A 13,368-nucleotide genomic window follows, 5' to 3' on the forward strand; every position below is an offset into this window, starting at 1 on the left:
ATCTTCTTTTAGATTCTTTGCTTGTTTATACTTTGTATATATATTCTTATTCTCAGCATGGGAATTATTATTCTGGTGTTTATACTTGTTCTCTTGGTTATTTTCGTGAATATCATCTTTTACTTTTACATTGATTGCCTTTAAATATTCTCTGTTTAAAGGGTGAATATTTCTTTGTTTAGTTTGCTTAAGTATTTTAATTAAAAATATTGTTTTGTGGAATCAATGATATGAAGTTTTTCATCTTAGGCCGTGAATTTATTTTCTATTTGTTCTTTGAGTTTTTTTTCTTTGTTTATTTCGAGAACTATAATTTTTATTTTAGGTATTTATTATTTAATAATTAACTACAGAGTTTTTGTTGAGTGAGAGCTTTTCAATTTAAATGGTTCTATAGTTGTTATAACTTTAATTTTGGATTGAATATCTCTTATTTTTATATCTTTTGTTATATATATTTCTTCTTTGGTTATTTATTAGAGAGAGGATTATATATCTGGTGAAAAGAATATAAATCGTTTTATTATTATTGTTTTAATATTTATTCTTTCTATAGGTTTTTTAATTATTAGTCCTAATTTAATTAGAATTTTATTAGGTTGAGATGGTTTAGGTTTAGTTTCTTATTGTTTAGTTATTTATTATCAAAATGTAAAATCTTATAGTGCTGGTATATTAACTGCACTTTCTAATCGTATTGGTGATGTTGCTATTTTAATTTCTATTGCATGAATGTTAAATTTTGGTGGTTGAAATTATATTTATTATTATGATTTTATTTCTAATTCTTTTGAAATAAAGCTCATTACTATATTAATTGTTTTAGCAGCTATAGCTAAGAGAGCTCAGATACCTTTCTCTTCATGACTTCCTGCTGCTATAGCAGCTCCTACTCCTGTTTCTGCTTTAGTTCATTCTTCTACTCTTGTTACTGCTGGTGTTTATTTATTAATTCGTTTTAGACCAATATTGGATACTTATAATTGTGGTTGATTTTTACTTTTAATTGGTTGTATAACTATATTTAAGGCTGGATTGGGCGCTAATTTTGAGTTTGATTTAAAGAAGATTATTGCTCTTTCTACTTTAAGACAACTTGGTTTAATAATAAGAATTTTGGCTATAGGTTATCCAAAGCTTGCATTTTTTCATTTATTGGCTCATGCTTTATTTAAGGCATTATTATTTATATGTGCAGGTTCAATAATTCATAATTTGAAGGATTCTCAGGATATTCGTTTTATAGGATCAATTGTTAATTTCATACCTTTAACTTCAGTTTGTTTTAATGTTTCTAGTTTATCTTTGTGTGGAATACCTTTTTTAGCGGGATTTTATTCAAAGGATTTAATTCTTGAGATGGTTTGTTTAAGATGAATTAATTGTTTAATTTTTTTTCTTTATTTTTTTTCTACTGGTTTAACTGCTTCTTATTCTTTTCGTTTGTTTTATTATTCAATATCTGGTGATAATAATTTTTATTCTAGATTTTCTTTTGATGATAAGGGTTATTATATTTCATTTGGAATAATTGGTCTATTGTTTGTTGCTGTTTTTGGTGGTAGTCTTTTATCTTGATTAATTTTTCCTATTCCTCATGTGATTGCTTTACCTTATTATTTAAAGTTTTTAACTATTACAGTTGTTATTTTAGGTGCTTATTTAGGTTATCTTATTTCTAAATTTGTTTTTTCTCATAATTTATTTTCTTTAAGTATACTTTCTTTTGTTAGATTTGCTGGTTCTATATGATTTATACCTTTTCTTTCAACTAAGTTTATTAGATATATTCCTTTAAAAATAGGTTATTATTCATCTAAGTCATTTGATTATGGTTGAGGTGAATTACTTGGTGGTCAAGGTTTATATAGATTATTTATTTATTTAATTGGTTATATTCAAGGTTGATATGATTCTAATTTAAGATTTATCTTTTAACTTTTATTTTTTGAATATTTATTTTGGTAATATTGTTTTTCGTTTACTTAAATAGCTTATAATTAGAGCGTGACACTGAAGATGTTAAGGAAGTATTTTTACTTTTAAGTATTTATAAATATAGATATATTATTTTTACAGTGAAAATGTAATGTTTTATTTAAACTATATAAATTTTAGAAATGTTAACGGAGTTTAACCGCTAATATAAAAAGTTAGCAGCTTTCATATTGGCTTTACATTTCCTTAATTGGAACTATTATAGTTCAATTATATTATTAACAGTAATACGCCTCTTTTTGGCTTCAATTAATAAGAATAAGGGTAGTACATACCAATCTTCCAGGTCGAAACTCACTGCAATATTTCGCTTCTTATTCTATTTAAGGTTGATTGATAATATCAATACTTTTTGAATGCAACCCAAATGTTATATTTAACTACAACCCTTTATTCTGCTCATTGTAATGCTCCTTGGTTTCATTCATGGTATAGTCCTCCTAATAGAACTAGAATAAAAAATATTGTTGATACTGTTCAGATTATAATGTCTGAAGTTTTAAAAATAATTACAATTGGTAGAATTAGTGCAATTTCTACATCAAAAATTAAAAAGATTACTGCGATTAGGAAGAATCGTATTGAGAATGGTATTCGTGCTGATCTTTTTGGATCAAACCCACATTCAAATGGTGATCTTTTTTCTCGATCATTAATTAATTTTTTTGATAGTGTTGTTGCCAGGATTATAACAATTATTGGAATAATAAATCTAATGAAAACTCTTGTTGATAGAATTAGAATTGTTTTTCTTGATTTATATCAAGCTTTCTGATTGGAAGTCAAATGTACTATTTATACTAGAAAAACAATTATCTACCTCATCAATAAATAGAGATATATAAGAATAATCATACTACGTCTACGAAGTGTCAGTATCATGCTGCTGCTTCAAATCCAAAGTGATGTCTTGGTGAAAATTGATTTATTGAGTGTCGAAGTAGACATGTTGATAAAAAGATTGTTCCAATAATTACGTGTAAACCATGGAATCCTGTTGCAACAAAGAATGTTGATCCATAAACTGCATCTGCAATGGTAAAAGGTGCTTCTCAATATTCATATGCTTGAAGTATTGTAAAGTATAGTCCTAATAACACTGTGAAGAATAATCCTTGTAGTGCTTGAGTATGATTAGATTCCATTAAACTATGATGTGCTCATGTTACTGTTACTCCTGATGCTAAAAGAATAGCTGTATTAAGTAATGGAATTTGTATAGGGTTAAAGGGTTGAATTCCTATGGGAGGTCATAGTATTCCTAGTTCAATTGTTGGTGCTAATCTTCTTCTAAAGAATGCTCAAAAAAAAGAAACGAAAAATAATACCTCTGATGCAATAAATAAAATTATTCCTCATCGTAATCCAATTGATACAAATCCTGTATGTAATCCTTGATATGTTCCTTCTCGTACTACATCTCTTCATCATTGAATTATAGTTAGTAGGGTAATTCCAAATCCAATTATGAATAAGTTAATATTAAATAGGTGGAATCATTTTGCTAGTCCTGATACTAGGACTATTGCTCCAATTGCTCCTGTTAATGGTCAAGGTCTATAGTCTACTAAGTGGAATGGGTGGTTTGAGTGAGTTGTTAACATAGGTTTAATATACTTCTCTAGAATATAGAGTTCTTGGAATTGAGAAAACATAGGCTTGAATTATTGCTACTGCTGATTCTAGAATTAATAGAAGTATTTGTCCAATAATTAGTAATGAGATTAAGTTTATTGCTATAGATGGTCCTGTGTTTCCTAATAAGGTTAATAATAAGTGTCCTGCAATTATATTTGCTGCCAACCGTACTGCTAATGTACCTGGTCGAATAACATTACTAATTGTTTCAATTAGTACTATAAATGATATTAATGCAGGCGGTGTACCTTGTGGTACAAGGTGTGTAAATATATGATTAGTATGGTTAATTCATCCAAATAATATAAATCTTAGCCATATAGGTAGGGCAATTGCAAATGTTAATGCTAAATGTCTTGTTCTAGTAAAAATGTAAGGGAATAATCCTATGAAATTGTTAAATAATATTATAATAAAAATTGAGATGAAAATGAATGTTGTTCCATTAAATGATTTTGGTCCAAGAAGTGTTTTAAATTCATTATGTAAGGTTAAATTTAGTTTATTTCAGATAATGTTAATTCGTGATGGTGTAAGTCAAAATAGTGATGGGATTAATAATAGTCCTAGAAATGTTCTAGTTCAATTTAATGATAAATTAAAGATGTTAGTTGATGGGTCAAATGTTGAGAATAGATTTGTTATCATTTTCAATTTAAGTTTTTTATTTCAATTGTTCCTTTTTCTGCTCTTTTAATAAGGTTAGGTTTAAATGAGAAGAAGTTTATTTGATTAAACAAGATTAATGTAGCTGAAAATATAATGAATAGTGAGAATCATATAAGAGGGGATATTTGTGGGATTTGGATATAATTTCCCCATCAGAAGTAGTCGTTAATTTACTATTATTTGGTTTAAGAGACCATTACTTACTTTCAGTCATCTGATGAATTTCAAGGTGTACTAATTTTTTTTAGTTACTTTAGATTGACACTCTAATGTTATTTATTTTAACTAACTCCTTAAATTATCTTAGATAATCACTTAATAAATAAATTTACTGAAGTTCTTTCAATTACAATTGGTATAAATCTGTGGTTTGCTCCACAGATTTCTGAGCATTGTCCAAAGAATAATCCAGGTCGATTTATTGTGAATGTTCCTTGATTTAACCGACCTGGCGTTGCATCAATTTTAACCCCTAATGCAGGAACTGCTCATGAGTGTAGAACATCTGATGCTCTTGTTAATACTCGTACTTCTGTATTTATTGGTAGGATTGTTCGGTTATCTACATCTAGTAGTCGGAATCCATCATTTTCTAGGTCTTGTTCTGGTGTTATATAAGTGTCAAATTCTACGTCTATGAAGTCTGAATATTCATATCTTCAATATCATTGTCGTCCAATGGTTTTAATGGTAATTATTGCATCTACTGAATCATCAAGTAAATATAATAGTCGTAATGATGGAAGGGCAATAAAAATTAATGTAATTGCTGGTAAAGCTGTTCAGATTGTTTCAATTAAATGTCCATGAAGTATATTACGGTTAGTATAGGCAATAAATAATATATAACTTAGGGCATAACCTACAATTACTGTAATTAATAATAATACGACCATAGTATGATCATGAAAGAATGATAATTGCTCCATTAATGGTGAAGCTCCATCTTGAAGAGATAAATTTGATCATGTTGCCATTAATAAATATTTTCTAATAAAAGGTCAAACCTTTATTTGTAGAGCTTAAATCTACTGCACTAATCTGCCATATTAGAATCTAGAGATTAATGGTAATTCTGAGTAACTATGTTCTGCAGGAGGGTTTTTTGTAGTCATTCTGTTGATCTTCTTATGTTAGCTCTAAATATAATTGCTCGGTTTGTTATCATTCTTTCTCATATAATTACAATGAATATAATGATTCCTACAATAGAAATTGTAGACCCAATTCTTGATACTACGTTTCATGATGTATATGCGTCTGGGTAGTCAGAGTATCGTCGAGGTATTCCTGCTAATCCTAGGAAGTGTTGAGGAAAGAATGTTAAATTTACTCCAATGAATATAATTGTAAATTGGATTTTTAATCATGTATTATTTATAGTTAATCCTGTAAATAGTGGATATCATTGAATGACACCTCCTATAATTGCAAATACTGCTCCTATAGATAATACATAATGAAAGTGGGCTACTACATAATATGTATCATGTAATACAATATCAAGTGATGAATTTGCTAATACTAATCCTGTTAATCCACCAATTGTAAATAGGAAAATAAATCCTAGAGCTCATAATAATGGTGGATTGAACTTGAATTTAGTTCCATATAATGTAGCTAATCATCTAAATACCTTAATTCCTGTAGGTACAGCAATAATTATTGTTGCTGATGTAAAATATGCTCGTGTGTCAACATCCATTCCTACTGTAAATATATGATGTGCTCATACAATAAATCCTATTAGTCCAATTGATAGTATAGCATAAATTATACCTAATGTTCCAAATGATTCAATTTTTCCTCTTTCTTGACATACAATATGTGAAATAATTCCGAACCCCGGTAGAATTAAAATATAAACTTCTGGGTGTCCAAAGAATCAAAATAGATGTTGATATAGAATTGGGTCACCCCCTCCTGCAGGGTCAAAGAACGATGTATTTAAATTTCGATCTGTTAATAATATAGTAATAGATCCTGCTGAAACTGGAAGTGAAAGAAGGAGAAGTAATGCTGTAATAGCTACAGATCATTCAAATAAAGGTGTTTGATTTAAAGTTATACTTTCTGATCGTATATTAATTGCTGTTGTAATGAAATTCACTGCACCAAGAATAGATGATACACCTGCTAAGTGCAGTGAAAAAATAGCTAGATCTACAGATGCACCCCTGTGTGCAATAGCTCCTGCTAGAGGAGGGTAAACTGTTCATCCTGTACCAGCACCATTATCTACTATAGAAGATGTAAGAAGAAGGGTTATTGAAGGTGGTAGTAATCAAAAACTTATATTATTTATTCGTGGAAATGCTATATCTGGTGCACCAATTATTAGTGGAACAAGTCAATTACCAAATCCACCAATTATAATAGGTATTACTATAAAGAAAATTATTACGAATGCGTGAGCTGTAATAATAACATTATAAATCTGGTCATCCCCAATTAGATATCTGGGTTGGCCAAGTTCAGCACGAATAAGTATTCTTATTGATGTTCCTACTATTCCTGCTCATGCTCCAAATATGAAGTATAAAGTACCAATGTCCTTATGGTTTGTTGAGAATAATCATTTTTGCGGTAAGATGGCTGAATTTTAGGTGGTAGACTGTAAATCTACTTATGAGATGTTTTCTCTCTTATCATATTTAGGTCTTATATTCAATTATGATTCTAGACTGCAATTCTAGAGGTGTAAAATTTTACTAAGGCCTAAAAGATTATTCTTTTAATTATAACTTTGAAGGTTATTAGTTTGATTAACTTAAGTCCTTAGTATAATGAAATTAAGGTTGATGTTGAAATCAATCCTATTGTTGAAATTATTACTGTTATAGGAAGAATGATTCTTGATTTTTGGGACTTTATCTTTATAGATCACGAATTTTCTGTGTATGATATAATTAGAGCTGAGAATCTAATACGTATATAGTAGTAGAGTGTAATTGTAGTTAATACAACTATAATAGTTATAATGGTTGTTATATTGTTTTCTATTAATGATTGTATTACAATTCATTTTGGTAAGAATCCAAGGAATGGTGGTAGTCCACCTAAAGATAATAAAGATAAGAATATTATGAATTTAATTTCGGTTTTTATATTTCTGGCTGAATAAATTTGATTTATGAAAAATAAATTTATTTGCTTAAATAATAAAACTATAATTAATCTTAATAGTGAGTAAATAATGAAGTATAGTTCTCAGATGTTTTCTCTGACTGTTAATGAACTAATTATTCAACCTAGATGTCTGATTGATGAATATGCTAAAAGTTGTCGTAAGGATGTTTGATTTAAACCTCCTATTGCCCCAATAATAATTCTTAAGATAATAATTGTTCAAATAAAAGTTCTTAATTGAATACAATAAGATAAGACCATTATTGGGGCGATTTTTTGTCATGTTATTAATGTTAAACAATTATTTCATCTTGATGCTCCTATAACTTCTGGAAATCAGAAATGGAAAGGTGCAGCTCCAATCTTTAATAATAGTCTAGATCTAATTATTATTGATGGGATAAATTCTGTTTCCCATCCCATGGGATATTTTATTTGAATCAGCAAAATTGAAAATAATAATATTGTCGATGCTATTGCTTGGACAATAAAATATTTAATTGATGATTCATTTATTATTATATTTTTATTTCTTGTTAGGAGCGGAATAAATGAAAGTAAGTTGATCTCAAGTCCTATTCAAACCCCAAATCAGCAATTTGATGAAATGGACAGGATCGTTCCTATCATTAATGTTGATAGGAAGAGAAGTTTTGTAGAGTTGTTGGTCATTAAAAAGGAGAGGATTGATACCTCTATAATTGGGGTATGAACCCATTAGCTTGTTTAGCTTACCTTTTTACATTAAGGTGTATGATGCACGTTAGTTTTTGATACTAAAGGAGGTAGTTTAATTCTATCTTATGTAATTTTAATGAAGGTAATTTTATTTACTTTATTTACCCTATCAAGGTAACCCTTTAATCAGGCACTTCATTTATTTAATATATAAATCGAAAGTTTTCTTTTAAAATTCTTTTATGTATTATTTTGTTTAATTAGGATTAATTTATCCTGCTCATTTTTTTATCTATATATATAATAAATAATTTATATTAATATATTACATTTAATTGAAATTAAAGTATTATAAGTTCATCTTACCATTATCAATTGATTATTTTAATGCAATTATTTACCTAGGATTATAGCTACTTATGTTTTTAGCTTAAAATAGATTATTATAATATAATATTTATATAACATGTAATTTAATATTTAATATTATTATAATTGGATATAATAAATAAAATTATTAATTAAATATAAAATATTATAATTAATATAAATAATTATATTAATTATAATAATATAATTATGTAAATTATCTATAATTAGATTATTTAACTAATATAAATGAAAGTTAACTTAATATAAAAAAAGAATTCATATTAATAACATATTATATTAAATTACATAATTGTATAAAATATATTTATTAAATTATTTAATCTTTTTTTATTTATTAGTGAAAACAAAGATTAAATAAGAAAGAATATAATACATTTATTTCTATACATGTTCCATATTAATCTTTAATTATATATAATAGAGAAGTTGTTGTGGTCATACATAGGGGCGTTTCTTTTTTTTTGTTAATGTTTGTGGTTTTTTTCTTTTTTTTCTTTAAATATTTGAATCTTTTATTTTTCCTGAATTAATAGATTTAAAATTTTCTTATTTTTTATTTTTAAAAGTTTTATTCTTGCTTGTTTATTCACTTTTTCTTTGTATTATATGTAAGTTTTGTTAGACTAAATGTTCTTTTTGCAGTAATTAGATTTAATTATCAAGTGATTTTGGATTTAGCAATTGATTTAGTATCGGCATAATTCGTGCCAGCAGCCGCGGTTATACGATTGATACAAGTGAATATTATTGGTTAAAACAGTTGTTTATATTATTAGGGTTGAAATATAAATTTGTAAGGTGAAATGTTAAAATTTATTTGTGGCCCTTTTTATGAATCTGTGAAATTTAAATAATAAACTAGGATTAGATACCCTATTATTTTAAATGTTAATTATATTTACCAGGGTACTATTAGTTAAGGTCTTTAAACCCAAAGAATTTGGCGGTATCTCATTCCATTCAGAGGAACCTACCCCATGATTGATAATACACGATTTACTCTACTTAATTTATTTGTTTGTATATCTCCGTTATCAGAGAATCTTTTTAGAGTTATAATTCTCAAGATTTATAATTATAAAATATTTCAGGTCAAGGTGCAGCTTATAGTTAAGAGGAGGTGGGTTACAATAGATTTTTGTTTATAACGGATTTGATAGTGAAATACTGTTAATGAAGGTGGATTTGACAGTAATTTAATTTATTTAATTTAACTGATATTGGCTCTGAGATGTTTACACATCGCCCGTCGCTCTCATTATTGATTATTCTATTTTATTTTAAAGTAGCTTCAATTTAGATGAGATAAGTCGTAACATAGTAGATGTACTGGAAAGTGTATCTAGGAAGAGTTTCAAGATATTACTTATTAGTAAAGTGTTTCATTTACACTGAAAATTTTTCTGTGCAAATCAGGATATCTTGATTATTTATTTTATTATATTTATTTTTTGTTTATTTAATTATTTAATATAAATAATTTTATTGTATTTTTGTCTTAGTATATTTTATAGAATTGATTTTTTAAATTATAGTTTATTGGTAATGTAAGTGTTTTATGAAATATTATTTTAAATTTTTTTAAGTAGATTTTATTTATTGTACCTTTTGTATCAGGGTTTATCAAAATTTTAGTATTTATTTTACTTGTCTTGATTTGGGTTGATTTATTAATAATTTATAGTTAATGTATCATAATTATTATTAAATTATTTATAGAAATGAGATGTTAATCGTTTCCCAAGATATCTAGTTTCTTAAGAAAAAATTTAATTTTTTAAAGTTATTTGTTTTTATTTAATTTTTTAAGTAAAAATATTAACTTATTTATTCTTTAAGGGATAAGCTTTGAAGTTAATAACCTATAATTTATTTTATAGAAATATAATAGTAAGCTTTAAACCAGCTATCTTTAAGATTACGCTTTAGTTCATAATTTTTTATTTTGATTTTATAAATATTTTAGGTTTTTTATTAAGATTATTAATTTAATTTTAAAATTTTTGTAATAATGATAGAATTAGTATATTTATTTGTATGAAATTTTTACCTTGTGAACTTATTATAAGGAACTAGGCAAAATTGATTTCCGCCTGTTTATCAAAAACATGTCCTCTTGTTTATATTTTGAGGTCTGGCCTGCTCACTGAGCGTATTTTTAAAGAGCCGCGGTATTTTGACCGTGCAAAGGTAGCATAATCATTAGTCTCTTAATTAGTGGCTGGAATGAATGGCTTGACGAGAAATCAACTGTCTCTTAATAAATTTTTGGATTTAACTTTTGAGTCAAAGGGCTTAAATTCTTCTTTAGGACGAGAAGACCCTATAGAGCTTGACATTTTACTTTTATATAGTTTTTTGTTTGTCTTTCTAAATTTAATGATGATGTTTTGTTGGGGTGACATGAAGAATAGATAAACTCTTCATTATTATATCATTTATTTATGTTTGTTATTTTGATCCATAATTTATGATCATAAGATTAAGTTACCTTAGGGATAACAGCATAATTGTTTTTGAGAGCTCATATCGACAAAGCAGATTGCGACCTCGATGTTGGATTAAGAAAAATTTTGGGTGCAGGAGCCCAATGATTAGGTCTGTTCGACCTTTAAATTCTTACATGATCTGAGTTCAGACCGGCGTGAGCCAGGTCGGTTTCTATCCAAAGATTGTTAATCCATATTAGTACGAAAGGACCATATGGTTAAAATATTTTTTGTTATATTGATTAATATTAATTTATTTACTATTTTGACAGATTAATGTGTTGAATTTAGAATTCATTTATGTAGATTTTTTCTACAAATAGTATTGATACTTTATGATTTATTTATATTTATTTTGAATTTTCTTTTATTGGTTATTTGTGTTTTAATTAGTGTTGCCTTTTTAACTGTATTAGAGCGTAAGGTTTTAGGTTATATTCAGATTCGAAAGGGTCCAAATAAGGTAGGTTTTGTTGGAATTCCTCAGCCATTTAGAGATGCTATTAAGTTAATTTGTAAGGAGCAGCCAATTCCTATTATATCTAATTACCTACTTTATTATTTTTCCCCTGTTTTTAATTTAATGATTTCTTTAGCCGTTTGAGTAATTTTTCCTTATTTAACTTATATGTGTTCTTTTTCTTATGGATTTTTATTTTTTTTATGTTGTACTAGATTAGGTGTTTATACTGTTATAATTGCTGGTTGATCTCCTAATTCAAATTATTCATTATTAGGTTCTCTTCGTTCTGTTGCTCAAACAATTTCTTATGAAGTTAGTTTAGCTTTAATTTTATTGTCTTTAATTATTTTAATTGGTAGTTTTAATATGTTTGATTTTATAAACTATCAGCTTTATTGTTGATTTATTATTATTTCTTTTCCTTTAGCTTTAGCTTGTTTTGCTTCTTGCTTAACTGAAACTAATCGTACTCCTTTTGATTTTGCTGAAGGGGAATCTGAGTTAGTTGCAGGATTTAATATTGAGTATGGTGCGGGTGGTTTTACTTTAATTTTTTTAGCTGAATATACTAGAATTGTCTTCATAAGAATGTTATTGGCTTTAATTTTTTTGGGCGGTGATTTTTATTCTTTTATATTTTTTATTAAAGTTAGGTGGCTATGGTATTTTTCGTGTTATAAAGGTTATTTCTTATTTGGGTTTAAAGTTTAATTATTTTTGATTGTCTTTAGGTTTATCTGGGGGTGTTATTGTAAGATTTATTTGTTTTCGTCAGGTGGATTTAAAGTCTTTAATTGCATATTCTTCTGTTGCTCATATAAGAATGGTTATTGGTGGATTGATGACTATGAATTGATGAGGTTGTGTAGGTTCTCTTTCTCTAATGGTTGGTCATGGTTTATGTTCTTCTGGTTTATTTTGTTTAACTAATATTATGTATTATCTATAGGAGCAGTATTTGCCCCAACAAATATTTCATTTTGATGAAATTTTGGATCCATATTATTCAAATCGTAACTGGACTATTTTTAGCTATACATTATACATCAAATATTGAAATAGCATTCAGTAGTGTAGTACACATCTGCCGAGACGTAAATAATGGTTGAATTATCCGAACCTTACACGCAAATGGAGCATCTATATTTTTTATTTGTATTTACTTACATGTAGGATGGGGAATTTACTATGGATCTTATATATATATACATACCTGAATAATTGGTACAGTGATTTTATTTTTAGTTATAGCAACTGCATTTATAGGATATGTCTTACCCTGAGGCCAAATATCTTTTTGAGGTGCAACAGTAATTACTAATTTATTATCAGCAATCCCATACTTAGGAACAGATTTAGTCCAATGAGTATGAGGAGGATTCGCTGTTGATAATGCAACATTAAATCGATTCTTCACATTCCATTTTGTATTACCATTTATTATTGCTGCTATAGCAGCAATTCATTTATTTTTTCTTCACCAAACAGGATCTAATAATCCTCTTGGACTAAATGGAGATATTGAAAAAATTCCATTCCATCCATACTTTACCTTTAAGGATTCTATTACATTTGTAATAATAACATCATTATTAATTATACTATGTTTAATTAATCCTTACCTATTAGGAGATCCAGATAACTTTGTACCTGCCAACCCATTAGTAACACCAGTTCACATTCAACCAGAATGATATTTCCTATTTGCATATGCAATTCTACGATCTATCCCTAATAAGTTAGGAGGTGTTATTGCATTATTTTTATCAATTAGAATCTTAATAATTTTACCATTTTATAATAAAACACCATTCGGAGGCATTCAATTTTACCCTATTAATCAAATTTTATTCTGAATTATAGTAGTTGTTGTATGCTTACTAACGTGAATTGGTAAACGACCTGTTGAAG

At 27.2% G+C, this 13,368-nt stretch overlaps 1 protein-coding gene, 2 long non-coding RNA genes and 1 pseudogene across 4 annotated transcripts in view; 3 read left to right on the forward strand and 1 right to left on the reverse strand.

Annotated features, from left to right (window-relative positions):
* LOC126301310 (NADH-ubiquinone oxidoreductase chain 5-like) overlaps window positions 1-1,902 on the forward strand; it is a 78,888-nt pseudogene extending 76,986 nt beyond the window's left edge.
* Window positions 1-11,254, forward strand: part of LOC126301331 (uncharacterized) — a 176,334-nt gene extending 165,080 nt beyond the window's left edge. Inside the window, exon 2 of the long non-coding RNA XR_007553046.1 lies at window positions 10,472-11,254. This is a non-coding gene — a long non-coding RNA (uncharacterized LOC126301331). The remainder of the gene's footprint in view (window positions 1-10,471) is intronic.
* LOC126301315 (NADH-ubiquinone oxidoreductase chain 5-like) overlaps window positions 1-13,368 on the forward strand; it is a 371,580-nt gene that overhangs the window by 238,848 nt on the left and 119,364 nt on the right. The gene's annotated exons all lie outside the window — the stretch shown is intronic.
* Window positions 1-13,368, reverse strand: part of LOC126301317 (uncharacterized) — a 135,936-nt gene that overhangs the window by 53,758 nt on the left and 68,810 nt on the right. The window lies entirely within an intron of this gene.

Source organism: Schistocerca gregaria, unplaced genomic scaffold (genome assembly GCF_023897955.1).
Source record: "Schistocerca gregaria isolate iqSchGreg1 unplaced genomic scaffold, iqSchGreg1.2 ptg000066l, whole genome shotgun sequence".
NCBI lineage: Eukaryota > Metazoa > Arthropoda > Insecta > Orthoptera > Acrididae > Schistocerca > Schistocerca gregaria.